The following is an 18,163-nucleotide window of genomic DNA, read 5'->3' on the forward strand; positions in this document are numbered from 1 at the left end:
TGACCTTCTTTATCGTTAGCATCCACCGGCAGATGCCCCTACACCTGCTCACCAATACCTTTGCTGCTCACAGTGGCCGTGACAGCGTCACGTTTAGAGTTGAGAAGACTGACTACAGCAGAGACTCTTTACCTGGGCTCCAGGATGGGTGGACGGGCTGAGGTTGTAGGTAAAATGGTCTCTTTGTGTTCCCATGCACAAGACGGGCAAGGCCTCTGCTCTCCCAGGGCTTGCATTTTAGGTGAAGCAAACCATGAACTAAATACATCAATACACGAGGTAAAGGTAGATTGTGACAAATTCTACAACAAAAAAATCTACAGGGCCTTTGGACAGAATTTCATGTGGGTTTGTAGCGGTAGGTGGGCAACGCTGTGGTTCCTGAAGCAGTCACTGAAACGACCAAAGTACTTTGAAGCCTCTTGTTTAAAAGAAATAATTCACGCAATTTTTGTTACTGCTTCTTCCTATATTCATGTTCATTTCAATATGGAATTTATTTTACAAGTGGTCAAAGAAGCTCAGAACAGAGAGGTACATGCCATATTTTCCCTGCTTCTTTGCGTCTCTGCGTACAATGTGCTCTAACCTGAGAAGAAATTTAGGACGGCTGCTGTGCCACGCCCCCTGACAGAAGAACCTTTTGGGCATTAATGATAATGGAATTGCATCCCAGGCTGCCGCCCCCTTGGATACTGTGACCTGGGACCCATCGTACTCTATTGCCTGGCTAGTCTGACCATCACCAGCTCCTCCCTGGCTCTCTTATCTCGACCTGTACAGTAGCTACACTGAGGTCCCCAGTGTGTTACAGCTGAACTCAAACAGGTTACGATCCTGAGAGTCCTGGGTTGTTACCTTCTAACCCTGCTTAACCAAACGGTTAAAGACAAGGACTCGTAGGAGATTCTGGTGCTGCCCGGCTCTTCTCCCATTCTGATTCCATTGGCTTCGCCTGAGCTGTAGAATGTGTGGGTGGCTCCATAGGCATCTGGGTGTGAGTGAGGGTTCCCTCGGTCGTCCCCTTCATTCCCAGGTAATCCCTTTCGAATGCCTCTTCCAAAGAATGGAAGTTACTTTCCTGGGGATCAAATACAGCCCCTCGAAATCGAAGGTTCAGAAAGGGTAAACTGGCTAATATTTGTTCTTCCTATGTGGTCAGAAAAACAGGGCTATTTAAGATTTCTGTAAATCACATGGGGCCCAGGAGAGTCCACCCATGGCTTACCGGTTGAGGTAGTGAATGGACTGTCATCAGAGGAGGAAACACAGGTCCTGGGCAAGATGACTGTCGGAATCTGCTCATTCCTCCCAGTGTGGACCATCAGGGTGACGGAAGGGAGGGCAGGAGTGGGAGGAGACTGGATGAGATAATGGGAATTAACGTCTCCCATTCTGATGCAGACATGAATGAGAGCAGAGCCTGACTCTCCAAGCATGAGGAAAGCATAACAGAGCCAACGTAATATCTTGCATTTCAGCGAAAACAAACATAAATGAAAATAAAGTCGTGGCATTTGGAGTCAGTGAGCTAGGTTCAAATCTAAATTCTTCCATAAACTGAAAAAATCGCTCAGCTTCTTCAATTCTCACCCTCCTCTTCAGCTAAGTGGACATAACTGGGTACCGAAACCCTTGTCCTGTGAGGTTATTATGAGCAGTAAAGGAGAACTTGGCGTTCAAGGATTCATGTCGAGTATATATTCTTCTGTGTGGGGATAAGTTATCTCCAGAAGGAAATGTGCTGCCCGCAAAGGCCAAGAGTGAATGGGATGGGAAGCTCAGGACGCAATGAAGTCTCCGCAGAGTGTGCTCCAAGAGGTTCCAAGGCAAATGGACCCTGAGTGGCAAACAAAACGCCTCGTCAGCCTTAGCCCAGAAGATGCTGGTAAGGAAGTTACTAATTAATCACCAGCCAGCCATAAGGTATTACGGAGGCTGCTAAGTTTAAATATGCTTTATTAACTGACATCCAACATATGGCACGTGGTTATGAGGTGGATGACACTAGTTTTAAAGGTCATTGTTACCCAGATGAGCAGATCTGAAATGGAGAAATCAGTTAATGCTTTCTTCTGCTGATTTAGTGTGAACACATCCAAGGGAGCTGAGGCACTCCAGATGGCAGGCGGCAAAAATAGCTAAGAAAGATGATGTGTGTTAACTGTCTCTTAATGACACCAATGGTGCACCAGCGGGGGAAGAGAGAGAAGGCATCTTTTCTAAGTGCTGACTGAACTCGTGGGCAAGACAGAGGTCTCTCTACCTGGTTCTCAGGAGATTAAATCCCACCTGCAACAAATGGAAAAACTTCCCTTCCATCCATATTATTAGTATTATTTCTTCTTCTCCCTCTTCTTTCTCTTCCCCTTCTCCTTCTTCTTCTCCTTCTTCTCCTTCTTCTCCTTCTTCTTCTTCTTAGTTCCAGCTAATATTTAATAAGCACTTCCACGTGTCAGGCACCATTTTGTGTTTAACGTTCATCATTTCACTTATTTCTCTCAACAACTCATTGAGACAGTTGTGGTTAAGAATGTTGGCTTGGCATCATCAGAAAGTCTACATGGGCTTCACTGGTGGCGGAGGGGTTAAGAATCCACCTGCCAGTGCAGGGGACATGGGTTTGAGCCCTGGTGCGGGAAGATCTCACATGCCGTGGAGCAACTAATCCCATGTACCACAACTACTAAGCCTGCACTCTAGAGCCTGTGAGCCACAACTACTGAGCCCACGTGCCACAACTACTGAAGCCTGCACACCTAAAGCCCGTGCTCTGCAACAAGAGCAGCCACCGCAATGAGAAGCCCGCGCACCGCAATGAAGAGTAGTTCCCGCTCGCTGCAACTAGAGAAAGCCCGCTTGCAGCAACGAAGACCCAAAACAGCCAAAAATAAATGAATAAATTTATTTTTTTAAAAAAGTCTACAAATAATAAACGCTGAAGAGGGTGTGGAGAAAAGGGAACCCTTTTACACTGTTCCTGGGAATGTAAATTGGTGCAGTCACTATGGAAAACAATATGAAGATTCCTTAAAAAACTAAAAATAGAGTTACCATATGATCCAGCAATCCCTTTCCTGGGCATATATCTGGTGAAAACTAACTCAAAAAGATACATGAACCCCAGCGTTCACAGCAGCACTATTTACAATAGCCAAGATGTGGAAGTAACCTACATGTCCTTCGACAGATGAATGGATAAAGAAAATGTGTGTGTGTGTGTGTGTGTGTTTGTGTATGTGTGTGTGTGTATGTGGAACACATAGAATGTACACACAGAATGGAACATTGTTCAGCCATAAAAAAAGAATGAAATAATGCCTTTTGCAGTAACATGGATGGACCCAGAGATTGTCATACTAAGTGAAGTAAGTCTGACAGAGAAAGACAAATATCTTATGATATCACTTAAATGTAGAATCTAAGAAAATGATACAAATGAACTTATTTACAAAACAGAAACAGATTCACAGACACAGAAAGCAAACTTATGGCTACCAAAGGGGAAAGTGGGAGGAGGGATAAATTAGGAGTTTGCGATCAGCAGATACAAACTATTATATATAAAATAAACAACAAGGCGCTACTGTATAGCACAAGGAGCTACGTTCAATATCTTGTAATAAACTATAATGTAAAAGAACCTGAAAAAGAATATATACATACATATATATATATATATATATATATATATATATATATATATTCCTGAATCACTTTGTTGTACACCACAAACTAACACAACATTGTAAATCAACTACACTCCAATAAAAAGAAAAAAAAGCATGTTGGCTTGGGAGTCAGACTTTACGGACTCCAATCCTGTTTGTGTGACTACCAAGAAGGGAGTACTCTGGGACAGTTGGTCTGTAAAGTGGAGATGATGTTACTACCTACCTTGCAGGTAACTAAGGCTCGCATGAGATAATGCACATGAAACACTTAGAATAATACCTGGGACATAGCAAGTGCTCAATAAATATTAGTGTCCCCTCCCAAGATAATTTCCAACCTTTTCACATATAAGGAAAAGGAAGATTCCAGATGTTAAGGAGCACACCCAAGGCCACATGACTCACGTTTGCAGACAGATTCCAGTCTTACTCCTGAGATCGTATTACACTACCCCAGGCAGCAGACCCTTCTTCAGGGAAAGCACACCCCTTTCAGGAAAGGGTAGATAATTCAGAAGAAGAAGACTATTGTTAATCCTCAGAACACTGACGTAGCACAAGAAGGGAAATTCAGAAACCTAAGCAAGGCAAGGCCCAAGTGATTTTTCCTTCTACTAAAAAATAAAGCTTGGTGCAGCCACTATGGAAAACAGTATGGAGGTTCCTCAAAAAAGTAAAAATCAAGTTGCCATGTGATCCAGCAATCCCACTCCTGGGCATGTATCTGAACAAAAGTATAATTCGAAAAGATAATGCACCCCAATGTTCACTGAAGCACTATTTACAATACCCAAGACATGGAAACAACCTAAGTGTCCACCAACAGATGAACGGGTAAAGAAGAAGTGGTACGTGTATACAATGGAATATTACCCAGCCATAAAAAAGAATGAAATAATGCCATTTGGAGCAACATGGATGGAACAAGAGATTATCATATTAAGTGAAGTAAGTCAGAAAGAAAAAGACAAATACCATATGATATCACTTACATGTGGAATCTAAAATATGACACAAATGAACTTACCTACGAAACAGACTCACAGGTATAGAGAACAGACTTGTGGTTGCCAAGAGATTGGGGGGTGGGGGAGGGATGGATTGGGAGTTTGGGATTAGCAGATGCAAACTATTATATATGGAATGGATAAACAAAAAGATCCTACTGCATAGCACAGGGAACTATATTCCATATCCTGTGATAAACCATAATGGAAAAGCATATTAAAAAGTATGTACATACATGTGTAACTGAATCACTTTGCTGTGTGGCAGAAATTAACATAACATTGTAAATCAACTATACTTCAACTAAAAAGAATAAATCAAACCAACAAAATAATTCAGGCTTTGGGCAGGATGGTGAAGAAATATTTCAGAAAAGTAATCTTAAATCTTTAAATCATAATAATGACAAATAATACTTACCAAGTCCCTACTATGTGCCAGGTATTGGTTCAGTGTCTTGTACCATGTATCAATATCATTAATTATATCATGTATCAATATATTTTATCTTCACAGTGACTGGAAGTCTGTCATTATCCTCACTTTACTCATGAGGGAAGGGGGGCACAGAAACAATGAATATCATACCCAGAGGCACATGGTTAGAAAGTGGAGGCGCTCAGCTTTGAACTCAGGCAGTCAGGAGCCAGAGCCCCTGCACCCCACCATTGCCCTCTCCTGGCCCTTGTCTTCCAGGCATGACTTGATGGCATCCAGGGCAGGGCTTCTCAAACCTGAGCAAGCATCAAAGTCACCTGGACCCACCCCCAGAGTTCCTGATTCAGTAGGTCCGGGGCTGGGCCCAGTGATTTGCATTTCTAACAACCTCCTGCGTGATGCTGATGTTACTGGTCTGGGGGCCGCACTTTGAGTGCCATTGGTTACTTAGAATTGGGAGCCTGAGTCAGAATCATAGATAAGGAGTTGGGGTCCCAGATCCACCACCTGGTAGTTTTGTGACACCAAGCAAGTCACTCAATCCCTCCTAGCTTTGGTTCCCTTATCTGCTCAGTAGGGGTCTAAATCATTATAGTCTTATTGACTATATAAATAGTCATTAAAAGGATGCAGTTAATAAAACCCATCTCCTAGTGCTGTTATAGAGATTAAATACAATACCAAGTATAAAGTGCCTAGTAAGTAGCCTGGAACAGAATAATAGCTCTCACATGATGGTAAATAAATAAACTTGTCACAAAATTATTAAGCCTTCCTGTATACACAGCATGGGGGAGAGAGAGAGAGAAAGAGAGAGACAGAGAGGGAGGGAGACAGAAAGCCACATTTCCTGTCTGGGACAAGAAAATTTAAGGACTGAAAAAAATCCAGGAAGAAGCACAGATGCACATACAGATGCACACACACACACAGTACAAAGTAAACCATGGCTGTACCCACCCAGGGGTCTGCAGAGCACCAACTTCCAGATGAAGAAATTATGAGAGGCTCATGGAGACAGGACCGTCACAGCCGGCCCTTAGAGCATCTAGGCACGCAACTATACTTCTTACTTTAAAACAAAGAAAGAAAGATTGAGCGCTGACTATGGAGCAGCCACTGCGTTTGGCACTTTGCCCTTAATCGTCGTGACCCCCAGCTGGCTGGAGGCGGGGCACCATGCTTCTTCTTCTGGCAGGTGGACAAACAGGTCTGGGATGATTAAGCAATTTGCCTTAAGTCTCACTGTGTGTGTGAGTGTGTGTGTGTGTGTGTGTGTGTGTGTGTGCACGTGCGCGCTCGGGTGTTGGGGGTGAGAGTGGGGCTGGCAGGCAGGCTTGTTTTCTTGCACTTAAAGCCCAGGGAGTGATCCTGTCATTCTGCCCCACGATTTCCTCTAGTGGAGTGTTAGCAAGCTGAGCTCTGAAACTTCAAATTCACAATCCCCTCTCTTTAAAGCATGTCCCCCGAGGAAGGCAGAGAAAATGCAAATGCACATACCAAAATGAGCTTGGAACACGTGAAGCAAAGCTGGGCGAGTTCCAGGGCATCTCGATGAGACGCTGTCTCGAGCCCCCGGGACAGCTCGGCGCGGGGCTCCCTCTGCAACCACTCACGCCTCTCTGCTGCCTTCTTCAGAACATGCCAGCGCTCTGGCAGCTCATCTAAGCAATAATGTGTAGGGGAGGTTGCTCTTCTCTCCATATCCATCCAGAAGACACTCGTGCCTCTGAAAGAGAAGTCAGGTGTGTTCCTCTTTTGCATATAATACATCGGACAAGAGAAGTGATGATGCTCTTCACCGTGGACACAAGAACAACTCATGTGGGTCCCTGATCTGTTCCCAAAACATATCCACTAGTCATTGTAAGAGATGCAGAGTGAGTAATTTCTAGGATACTTGATGTCTCTTTAAGAACAGCTATGTTCCACTTACTCAGATGCCAGGCTTCTGGTAACTTAACCAAAATTTAGTCCTGAAATTAGATATAAATGAGAAGGGCTTGATATAGCTAAGCATGGCTTTCAAAAAGCCCCTTAAACACACACACACACACACATTTTAGAACTCAGTGGGCTCTAACTTTATACATGTTTCTACATGATTCTAATAAGCCTTCTTGTATGGTTTCCATCCTATAGGAGACAATCAGAAAGGTGCCATTGCCTGCTTGGCCCAGTGAAGGTGAGAAAGCAGATCACTTGCTAGTTTAAAGAAGGATCCAAATACAAAGAACCAGGAACCCTGTCCTCCAAAACAATCACACAAATGACCAGAAGTAAAGAAATAAGCAAGTGACAGTCTTGGGTAGGGAAACTGCAATTGGTGTTAATATTGGCAAAAGAGAGAGCTTCTGGGCAGGCGGAGGGGTGAGGTGGATGCAAGTCTACCCACAGGCCTTGGAATAGCATCTCCGACTCAGGAAGCGACACGTACTTCCTGCAAGGTTGTGGTTCAGAATGGAATTATCAGGAGAGGAGGTAAGTCACCAAGGAATAGAGGGGCAAATTGCCCTCCATGTACTACAAATATGAGCTTCCCCAAAGGCCACTTAATGTTTTCCCCGGCAAAAGAGTGCGAATCCATCCGCAGCTCCACGACCATGAACCTGGGAGAATATCTTTGCACTTGGATTAATACGACCTGTTCAGCTATGCCTAAAAACAGCAGCCCGGGTCGGGGACCACGGCTTCCTTGGGGTAACTCAGATCTCTGGATTCTTAGAGCCTCTTTTGTATGTGTGAGTACTCCTCTGAGAGGGTGTAGACCTCTACTCCCTGCTATGGGTATGAGATCTGGGATGTTTCCTTTGTTTGTTTTTGCTACTGTTTGCAACAGGAATAGTTCTGAATCCTGGCAAAGGCAGACTGCCCAGACCCCAGTGGGATTGAGTAGGATTGCGAGATAAAGAGAAACAGACAACTGTGTGTCAGCGCTCAGCCCAGGGAATGCGACTCTAACTTCGGAAGTTTGGGACCAGAGCTCCTTAAAATTCTGCATTTCAAATTCAGGTATTCCATGGTCCCCTAATTCAGATAACCACCAAGTGATAGAAACCTCTGGCATCAACTCAAGGAAAAACTGAGTTTCCCTCAGAAAACTGGCTCTTCTTTTCTACTGTCTTCCCAACCCCTGTTTTCTGTTGTGTTACAGAAATTGGGGATCATGTAAGCAACCATGTTTCCTGCTTTGTTTTGGCCACTGGAAAGCTTAAGTGAAAATCTGGCTGACATTTAGCGTGGAATGCTTATATAGTGACTATTGCTTTTGTTTGAATAGCATCTCTTTTCCTTATATGATAACAGACTCACCCAAGTATACAGGCACTAGAATGAGACTGGTTTGATCATAATAAAAATCCCCGTAGCAAGAGAGACGTCTCCAGGTATGTTCATGTGACCGAAACTGGGCCAATCAGAGTCCTATTCCAAGATTTTTCCACCAGAACTGGTAGAAAAATGCATGCTTTCCTATGAGCCAAATCACCGCACCCCCTTTTCACAGTAGAAAAATAAGGATCCAGTGCATAGAAAAACAGATGAGAAGCCTACAGAGAGGGTCCTGACAGTGCTCAGGAGCTAATTCTGGTCAACGTTAAGGCCATTTCCACCATTCCTCACTACTGCGGTATTTTATAATGCAGAAATTACTTCCTCGTTGGTCCTCTAGTAACTCAAAGCTGGACTTCCAGCACTTGGAACCAGAACATGAAGACAGGATCTCTCTCGTGGATATTTTCCCTGGCTTTCCTATTTTCCCTTCATCTTGATTCCTTCAATTATTTGCTCTTTTTCTTTTGTAGTACATATAATTTTCTAAACTGCCTCAAATTCTCTGTGAAGAGCGGCAAAGTATAAACATGGCATAGTATCAAATAATTTCAAATACAGGACTTTTTCTCTCTGCCACAACTGCTGATAATGGTAGTCTGTGACATTAAGGAAAGGTTAACTTGGTTTCTGTATTTTCTGTTTCAAAAAGCAAAGAAGTATTTGATACATTAAATAATGGTTTCCCTTTAAAAAAAAAAAAAAAACTTAAAATAAGCCATTTCCAATGGGGTAAATGCTAAGGTCCAGTTATCTGGAAAATTCACTTATATGGAAAAACATACACCCTAATTTGACCAAACACATGCAATATCACCATATTAAAAATATATTAAAAAGTGACAACTCACAAGACAAACAGAAGTGTCTAGCTGTCATTTTAGTGTTAGTATCTTCTTCAGAAACAATTCTCTAGGCTACAGAGGCTTCCTAAAGCATAAGAATATTTCCTCCTGGACTCTAATTTCCTAGAGACTATTGTGCATGATGATTTTGTGTGTATGTCTCTTTGTGTACTTTGCCCAGTCAAATATATACCTCTGTGCAATGATGTCTTATTTGATAGAGGAAAGTAAATGATAATAGGACCTGTTTCTTTGGTGATCAACAACTTAAAATACAAAACTCCTCTGGTTTTTATTTTAAATTGCATTCTTTTATAAAGAAGTCGTCTCGAAGGTGTACTTATTCTGAAAGTAAATGCTGCAGCTGAGCCAACCCGCTAATGGGCATACGGTGATTATATTATCACACCCGTGGGGTACTGCTGAGCCTGGGGACGGGGGTATTTAATGAGGCTGAAGAGGAAAGAAGGATTATGGTGGCTGTATTTGTCCAATGGATAATCTGGTTTTGGGCATAAACCTCAAATTGGTTTGAGGATCCCTCAGAAGAGGACCTAAAACGTCCCTCCTTAAGCCACAGTGGTCAGAATGAATGGACCCCTCCCTCCCCAACACATACACTACCACCATCGCCACCAGGACCACTGGAGGGAGAGTGTGGGGTAAATGAAGCGTTCAGGTTAGCAAAACAGAGATTTCCCTTTGAACATGCAAAGAAGCACAGCCAGCAGTAGGTAGAGCATCTTGTGGGGAAACAGAAACTGATGGAGATATCGCCTTATTGATGTAAACTGACCTCAGAGTGAAGGACAGGGAATCTGCGGTGGTTCAGCACTCATGACACAGAGTGATACATGTAAAAACATGCACACACACACACAATGGCTTTTTCCAAGTGGGCCAGACCTTCCCCACCGAATACAGTGGTTGAGGGTTTCTATCAGCACTTCTAGGAGGAGGAAGGAGAGGCGAATATCAGAACTGCCTGTCTGCCTAGATCCAGGAGCCCTTCATTTAGTTACAGCCATCTCATTCCACATGAGAGTTAAAGATGCTTTGTCTCTACATGTGCATATTTTACAAAGTTCTCAGTACGGGACATAGGCTCAGTCATGCTTAGCAATACAAGCCACCACAAAAAGTACAGTGAAGAACACAGCCTCTGCATTTGGACCAACCAGTTCTGGCCTTTGCCTTCCTGGGCAGCCTTGACAAGTGCCTTAACCTTTAAAAGGTTTCGAGTTCTTCATGTTTTAAAATAGAGATATTAACACTACCCATTAGAGTTGTGAGGACTCATGAGATTATATGTATATAAGGGGCTTGGCTCAATGCCTGGCACATTTAAATGTTCAATAAACGCCAGCTAGGATTATTTTATTATCATCATAATCATTATTAGTATTATTACCAGGATTATCATGTTCATAAATCATTAAAGGATTCTATCCTTCTTATAGATATTGAGGTAGGAAGGATGAAAAGAGTAAAGATGGGAGAAAAGGAAGAAAGGACAGAAAAAAGAAGAAAGGAAGGGAGGGAGGGAGGGAGGGAGGGAGGAAGGGAGGAAGGAAGGAAGGAAGGAAGGACTAATGTTCTATTTAGGATTGGGAAACCCTGTCTACCTATAACAATTAAGATTCACATGACCAGAACAAGACAAAGCATACAATGTATCTCTCTTCTACTTTGGGTTGTTTCTATTTGGAGATACTAAGCATTAGAGTATCTCTCATGAGTTATGTCCTCAGAAGGCATGCTAGGACATGTGCGGCACAGGTTAGTGAAAATGGGAAGAGCGTGGAGACCCATCCGGACTCTGGGGCTGACTCACAGTGGTTCAACAACCAGCGTGCAAAGAGATAGCACACTGAATTCAGGCTTAGCCAGCGTGACTGTCTGAGCTTGTTTGAACTGAAGGGAGGGTAATGGAGAAGCGATATCTAGATAGTGATGATCACCAAGGTCAGAGAGAAGGAGGGGCAACCAAGTAGGGACCCAGGCAGGAAGCAGAATCCCTGGGGTGAGGATGAGGCTTCAGCCCCAGCAAGGAAGTAGAGAATCCTTCTATGGGGAACTCCTCTACAAAGCAGAGATTGGAGGGAAGCCCTAATCTTTAGTGAGGATTTAAGATTTAATGAATTAGACCACATGTCACCTCTGCTTGCAACCTTCAGAACACTTACCACTCCTTGCTACAGTTGGCGGATGCCTAAGTGATCTGGATCCTGTGTACTCTACCGGCCTCTTCTTCTCCCACCTGCTCCAGTTCCTCAACCACGCCAGGCTCCCTCTCATCTTGCAGCCTCTGCATTTCCTTTTCCTTCTCACTGGAAGGTGCTCTGCTCACCCTCACATGACTAGCTTTGCCTCAGCACACAGAGCTCCACTCCAGTGTCATCTCCTTATAATGGGTACCCTCTGCTGTAGAGTTGCCCTCTCCTGTATCACCGTATTTACTCCTTGCAGAGCACGTATCACCATCAATACCTTGTTCTGGTATTTGCTGTCTGTTTATTATCTGTCTCTGTCCCGTGGCCTCTAAGGGCCATGTCTGTCTTGCTGCACTCCACACTGCTGCAGCCCCAGCACCAAGAGCAAGGTCTGGCAGCATGTATGTGTGCCAGAAATGTCTGTCGTTCAGGTGAATGAAGAGTCTTAGGGTGGAACATGACACCGCAGACCTCTCCTGCCATTAACTCTGTGTGCTCAATGCTGTAGCCTGGCCAGGGGTTCCCACCTGACTGGGGCTGACCAGAACCAGCCAGGTAAGCTACCAACTCGCAATAAGTCCATTCTCCGTTTGGCTACATGTTGTAACTTAAGAACATACGGCTGGTGGGAAAAAGCAGCAGAGGAGTACATTAGTGTTGCTCAAGGACATAGGTGTGAGCAGTGGTGGCAGGAGGGAAGGGCATGGCACGCAGGGTACACGAGCAAGAACTCAGCTTCTTTTCTACCTCTAGCAAAGAACAGAGGAACTTCTTTTCTCGTGTCACCATTGAGGGCCATGTTGTCAAATTCAAAGAGTGGAATAAGGCCAGTATCCACCAACTTACAGATGATGTCCAGAAGGGAATCTGGACACATGTTTCTTCCATGGAGGCTGTATCATTTGGAATGGTCTTTACAAATAGTTTTGGAAATGCATTGATGCTTTGTGATATTGCCAATGATTCCTTCTGATACCACATAATACTCACAAAAGAATCTTTTAAAGCTCAATTTTAATGCCTGAGATGCCAGTTTGCAAACCAGCTTCAACTCTATTCTGTTTCAAAAAAGTAAAACTTATATGAGAATTCAGGATTTGAGAAATATTGTTCCTAGTCACACAGACGCGCTGTAAAAATGGAAAACGTGGGGTAAATAATATACACTGTGGACAAGGCAAAATATGTGAAAAACTTATATCTCTACTTTTGTTTTTGCTGTGCAGTTTACACAAATCATTAAGCATTAATATTTATACTCTGAAGCATTTTTTTCCTACCATGCCCATCAAACTGTCACATAATCAGGGGAGTCAGTATATCACATAACACAGGGGAGAGCAACTTGCCAGCCTCAGTTCCTGTAAATATTTTTCTTTTGTGCTGGATTAAGATTATCCTCACGGTAGGGGTCCTTGTGGAAGTCAAGTTTGCCAACATATTTTATGATTTTTAAAAAACATGGACACTTCAAGTTTCCACAAAGTTGGCATTTATGCTCTGCATGGGAGAGAACTTTCTGACCTAGCCCCTGAAGTTTTTGAGGTTTATTCATCCTGAATTTATTTTTAAGCCAAAGAGAGGTCCCTTTTCTTCAGAGAGAGAAAACACAAATACCAAATTCATTCTTGGGTTATGGCTTATTTGAAAGTACCCCTGCTGCCTCTTAAACTTTCTAAAAGAGATACCTGCTCTTGTACTGCCCCTGCTCAAATAACTGTACGACTGCTTAACATCTCAAAACATAGGTAAAGCTCTCTTGGCCTGGTGTCCAAAAGCCTGCATGTTCTGATCGCAACCTTCCTTCACCGTGAGGTTTATTTCTCGGTGCTATCCGTCTGTGTGGGAGGGGCTCGTGGGGCAGAAACAGCACCAGGGCTGAAGTCAGGCAGGCCTGGCTTTGCAGCTTGCTTTTGCTCTTGAGTCTGTGCCAGACTTGGCCTATTTCGAATTTAACTGCAAAATTTGGATCATAATGGGCAGTGAGTATAGCAAAGTGGTTAAGAGCTCTGGCTCTAGGAAAGGGCTGTCTGGATTTAAATCCTTACTCTTATGCCTTCTTACTATATGGGATTTAGCACAGATGATGTGATTTTTCTAAGCTTCAGTTACCTATAAAATGGGGATGCATAGGAGTATTTCCACAGTTTGTTGTGAAGAGTATATGTACATCAGCTAACTACTGCTGCATAACAAACTGACAAAACTCAGTGGCTTAAAACAAAAACGCTTTATTATTGCTCGAGTCTGTGGGTTAGCTGTGCAGTTCTGTCTCAGCTAGGCTCACTTCTGCGTCATTATTATGCAGCATCAGCTACAAGATGGGTAGGAAGCTTTGCTGACCCTGGCTGTGTCCTTTCATATGTTTGAGAGTTAGGCAGCTGAAGAGTAGTCTAGTCTGGTCCTGGCTGGAAAACTGGGTTCTCTTCCACCTGGTGTCTTATTCTGCAGCAGGCCCTCCTGGACGTGTTCTCATGGTAGATGGACAGAATAGAGAGAGACTGAGATTCAAAGGCCATTGAGGCCTAGGCTCTGACCTAGTAGAACATCACTTCTGGCACAAAGCAAGGCCAAAGTCAGAGAGAAGGGGGTTTGAAAGTTACAGAAAGGGACCTGGGTACAGGAAGGCCAGTAACTGGGGCCACCATTATGATCAACCTAGCACAAAGTGCAAAGAACTTAGCATAAAGATGACCATATAGCAACTGCTTAATAAAAGTTTGCTATCATGACAGATTGAATATTGCCAGATAGTATCATTGTGAGGATTAAAACTCAAACAGATAACCATGAGTACACCGACATTATTCACCATGGAATGTGCCATTAAATAGTGGCAGTCATGCCCCCCTGTATTCTAGACTGGCAATGCTCTATCTTCTGTTCTTTTCAGGTGTCTTTGCTGTGAATGTTTATATAGCCGAGGATGCCCTTTCTGTATCTTCAAGATCTTCCTGACTGATTCCCACTCCCTGCGGAGATCATCCTTCCAATGACCCTAGAGAGCCCAGTATCTTCACACTGTGTCATCAGGTCCCTTCCCCCTTAGATTTTGGTTACTTATGTTGCTGCATTGTCTCCCTGATGATTCTCCTGGCTCCTTGAGAGCAGAGACTGTTTAGGAATCATATGTTTTATTTCTTTCCACACTTAAGTGCTAGACAAATTTGGGAGTTGGGGTAGGAGAGAGAGAGTGAGGGAGAAAACAAAATCGTATTTTATTTCCTGGCTTTAGGAATATTGGTTAATCTGTTAATATATTAAATTATTTTTGCACCAATAATTCCATGGTTTACTTGCAGAGATAGAAAGACTTATAATTAAGTTCTGTACTTTATTTTCTCATAGTTTGGTCTGCTGTTTATGTTTAAAATTTTACCGTTAGAACTTTGTTACTTGTGCTTAAGGCATGATTACTCCTTAAAATTGCTCATCTATAAATTATTTTTATGGCAGCTGCGGCAGTGTTTCAGATGAGGTGTTTACATACACTAATTTATGCCTAATAACTCTCTTATGCAGATGTCAGCTCTTCTCTTAATCCTGCTGTTTTCCTCAATCTTAACCTGAATCCACTGATATCTGTAGGACTGGGCAACTGTTTACATTCCCCAGAAATCATTACTTTATGTCCAAAGCCCTAGAGAGTAATGTCTATTTTACTTAGTATCCCTTGGAAGGGAGGGATGCACCATTGTTTTGTACCCCTCATAGAGTGGCTCTCAAAATTCCCTTCCAATGGGTCCCTTCTCTTCTGTCCAGGCAGCCAACTTCTGCTCTCAGCTTTTCTTCTCCCAGGTGGTAACCTTGCCCAAATTTCACTGTGTTTTCTATACCTTTCACTTCTCTACTTTTCTCCAGAGTCAAAATTAAAGCGACACCCACCCTGAGGGTAGGAGTTAGAACTAGTCACAGGTGAAATATTACTTTTCTTGTCATCCTCCAGGCCAAATTTTCATGCTTTGCAAAACCATTCATTTCCGGGCTGTCAGAGAGCCTTTTATTATGCCTTCTGGTTTTGGGGGGGGATGTCAGGCTGGTGTTAATTCAGGGGGTTATTTTTTTAATATTGATGTTAGATTTATGTTACTCTGCCAATGTCTCTGGAGGAAAAGCAGTGGATAATACAAAGCATCATTATTAACTATTATTAGGCTGACATGTAAAACATAACTTACTCCTGACACTTTGGTCAGTTGGAATTAGATGACATTTACATATTTCAGGCCAACTCTCAATATCTGTGATTTTTGCTCATGCTGTTGAAATTTTCAATGTTTAGCACCCTAGGGAAGCAGGCAAACTACTCTGTGGAGGCAGAGCATGGTGGGGTGGGAACTGCACGGGCTTATCTAGATAGAGTATAATTCTATTATCTGAGCACTGGCTGGAGAGGGTCTGTCTAAGTGGCAGTCTCTGCAGAAAAAGTGGGTTGTCCTGTTGACTTTGGTCTCAGGAACACCAGAATGAAATAGCTGCTGCAAAAATAATTATGAACTTAGTCTGAATAACAAAGTCAATGAAGGAGAGAAGAGACAGGCCAACCACCTTCTATAAAAAGGACTACGCTGTTTTCCCAGCACCACTTACTGAAGAGGCTGTCTTTTCTCCATTGTATATTCTTGCCTCCTTTATCAGAGATAAGGTGACCATGCGTGCATGGGTTTATCTCTGGGCTTTCTATCCTGTTCCATTGATCTATATTTCTGTTTCTGTGCCAGTACCATACTGGACAGCTATATGTAAAAGAATGAAATTAGAACACTCCCATATACAAAAATAAACTCCAAATGGATTAAAGACCTAAATGTAAGGTCAGACGCTATAAAAATCTTAGAGGAAAACATAGGCAGAACACTCTATGACATAAATCACAGCAAGATCCTTTTTGACACACCTCCTACAGAAATCGAAATAAAAACAAAAATAAACAAATGGGACCTAATGAAACTTAAAAGCTTTTGCACAGCAAAGGAAACCATAAACAAGACCAAAAGACAACCCTCAGAATGGGAGAAAATATTTGAAAATGAAGCAACTGACAAAGGATTAATCTACAAAATTTACAAGCAGCTCATGCAGCTCAATATCAAAAAAACAAACAACCCAATCCAAAAATGGGCAGAAGACCTAAATAGACATTTCTCCAAAGAAGATATATAGACTGTCAACAAACACATGAAAGAATGCTCAACATCATTAATCATTAGAGAAATGCAAATCAAAACTACAATGAGGTATCACCTCACACCAGTCAGAATGGCCATCATCAAAAAATCTAAAAGCAATAAATGCTGGAGAGAGTGTGGAGAAAAGGGGACCCTCTTGCACTGTTGGTGGGAATGTAAATTGATACAGCCACTGTGGAGAACAGTATGGAGGTTCCTTAAAAAAATAAAAATAGAACTAGCATATGACCCAGCAATCCCACTACTGGGCATATACCCTGAGAAAACCATAATTCAAAAAGAGTCATGTACCACGACGTTCATTGCAGCTCTATTTACAATAGCCAGGACATGGAAGCAACCTGAGTGTCCATTGACAGATGAATGGATAAAGAAGATGTGGCACATATATACAGTGGAATATTACTCAGCCATAAAAAGAAACGAAATTGAGTCATTATTTGTGGTGAGGTGGATGGACCTAGAGTCTGTTATACAGAGTGAAGTAAGTCAGAAAGAGAAAGACGAATACCGTATGCTAACACATATATATGGAATCTAAAAAAAAATGGTTCTGATGAACCTAGGAGCAGGACAGGAATAAAGATGCAGACGTAGAGAATGGACTTGAGGACGTGGGAAGGAGAAGGGGAAGCTTGGACGAAGTGAGAGAGTGGCATGGACATATGTACACTACCAAATGTAAAATAGATAGCTAGTGGGAAGCAGCCGCATAGCACAGGGAGATCAGCTCGGTGCTTTGTGACCACCTAGAGGGGTGGGATAGGGAGGGTGGGAGGGAGGGAGGCGATATGGGGATATATGTATATGTATAGCTGATTCACTTTGTTGTAAAGCAGAAACTAACACACCATTGTAAAGCAATTATACTCCAATAAAGATGTTAAAAAAAAAAGGACTGCTCTGAGCTTGTATGCTGCCCTGGGGTATTGCATGTGAATGCAGCACTGAGAAAGCCCAGCATTTTCCCAGGAGGAGTGAAGCCATTCGAATATTCAGGCTGGAGAAGGAGAGATCTGAGCAGGATGATGATGGTAGAAAAATGGCTGCCAGCAACCATGTGAAGGGTAGGAGATGAAAAGATGATACAATTGTTTTTCTCTTCCAAAAGGCAGAGCAGAACCAGTGTGAATGTTGTTCCAGAGAAGTAACGGGGCTGCATAAAAAGAAATTCCTAGAGATAAGAAAAATTCAACAACGAGTGCACCTTCCTTAAAATACTGGGATCACTGTTTACGGAATATGAGCGGGGATGATATTATTCATCCTCTCAGAGATGGGCAATGAAACTTTCAAACTTTCACAGATGATTCAGACAACTCTAAGATTTCATGGTGTTAGTTGGGGAAGATCTGGAGGGAGTTGAGTCTAGAGCTGGGGCTTAAGTGAAGATTAGGGATTCATAGCTGGTTATGAGTAAGAATGAGTTTTCCAATGAGCACGAGGACAGTGATAAAACAAGCTTG

General features: G+C 42.8%; 1 protein-coding gene across 12 annotated transcripts in view; it reads right to left on the minus strand.

Moving 5' to 3' along the window:
• LOC307179510 (uncharacterized protein) overlaps positions 1-18,163 on the minus strand; it is a 511,372-nt gene that overhangs the window by 235,930 nt on the left and 257,279 nt on the right. For 10 of the 12 annotated variants that reach the window (XR_013825403.1, XR_013825404.1, XR_013825407.1 and 7 more), the window contains one exon: positions 6,621-6,849. The exons of 1 other annotated variant lie outside the window; for it this stretch is intronic. The gene's annotated coding sequence lies outside the window, so the exon portion shown is untranslated. Of the gene's footprint in view, positions 1-6,080; positions 6,193-6,620; positions 6,850-18,163 lie in introns of all 12 variants that reach the window. One more of the 12 variants, XR_013825411.1, reaches the window with a different exon arrangement.

The sequence above is a fragment of the Stenella coeruleoalba genome, assembly GCF_951394435.1.
Source record: "Stenella coeruleoalba genome assembly, chromosome: 20".
Taxonomy (NCBI): Eukaryota; Metazoa; Chordata; class Mammalia; order Artiodactyla; family Delphinidae; genus Stenella; species Stenella coeruleoalba.